General features: G+C 37.0%; 1 protein-coding gene across 1 annotated transcript in view; it reads left to right on the forward strand.

Moving 5' to 3' along the window:
- The window catches only part of LOC107566899 (probable ATP-dependent RNA helicase DDX4), a 20,362-nt gene that overhangs the window by 770 nt on the left and 18,553 nt on the right, over positions 1–1,039 (forward strand). The window lies entirely within an intron of this gene.

Below are 1,039 nucleotides of genomic sequence, written 5' to 3' on the forward strand. Positions count from 1 at the left end.
GCCATGATTCAGAACAGGTGGTGTGTCAGTCAGAGTGACATAGGGTCACGAATCAAGTCATAAACCACCTTTTTGACAAACTTTTTGCTTGCTTTATCTGCACAAATGTTTGACAACTTAGTTGACTTACTGATTATTTTCTAAAATATATTCACCCTTAGGCCATCCCAGATGTAGTTGAGTAATTCAAATATCTGATAAAAGCTCCACAAGTGATCCACATGACTCTAGTTCATCAATTGCCATCTTGTGAAGTGATCCATCATCAAAATCCATCAAGATGTTTTTCAAGTCCTCTCTTCTCCATAAGATTGCTTTCTCCTGTGAAAAAGTCATTTAATCTGAATAGTGATAGTTAATATGCACATATCAAGTGCAAACAGTTTTAAACAAATATGTTGGTGGATTGGTGTGAGATCTCGACAGGGGATGGATATTTTCACTGGAGGAAGAGTTATTATGGATTATGGATTGGTGTTTTTGGACAGAAGTGACAGTTTAAAGTTAAAAAGCCTTAACATTTTTACAAACACACAGCTTTTCACTTCATAGGATCTACTGGTGACCAAACATCTGGACAGGTGACAACAACAACATAATCAATTGCTCTTTAAAAATATGTATGTGTATGTGTATTTTAATACACAAAATCCTCATTAAACACCACAAGTGCTCTTGGGAGCTGTTTACTCACTCATTTTTAAATAAATGGTGAAGGCAATTGTCAGCAAATTTTCATTTTGGGTGAGCTATTCCTTTAAAGCTGCAGTCCTAACTTTTTTGCGCTCTGGGGGGTCTTGCAGAAGTCTTGCAGAAGAAGCCGGAACTACTTCTCTCTGTTCTTGTCTATGATGAGTCACGCAGGCCGGTTGCATAAAAGGTTTAGACTAGTCTTAAATGTTAGTCAGCTAATTTTGTCTTTAAAGGGACAGTTCACCCAAAAATGAAAATTCTGTCATCATTTACTCACCCTCAAGTAGTTCCAAACCCGTATAAATTTCTTTGTTCCGCCGAACAGAAAGGGAGATATTTTGAAGAA

This window comes from Sinocyclocheilus grahami, unplaced genomic scaffold (assembly GCF_001515645.1).
Source record: "Sinocyclocheilus grahami isolate Dianchi unplaced genomic scaffold, SAMN03320097.WGS_v1.1 scaffold1111.1, whole genome shotgun sequence".
NCBI classification, from domain to species: domain Eukaryota; kingdom Metazoa; phylum Chordata; class Actinopteri; order Cypriniformes; family Cyprinidae; genus Sinocyclocheilus; species Sinocyclocheilus grahami.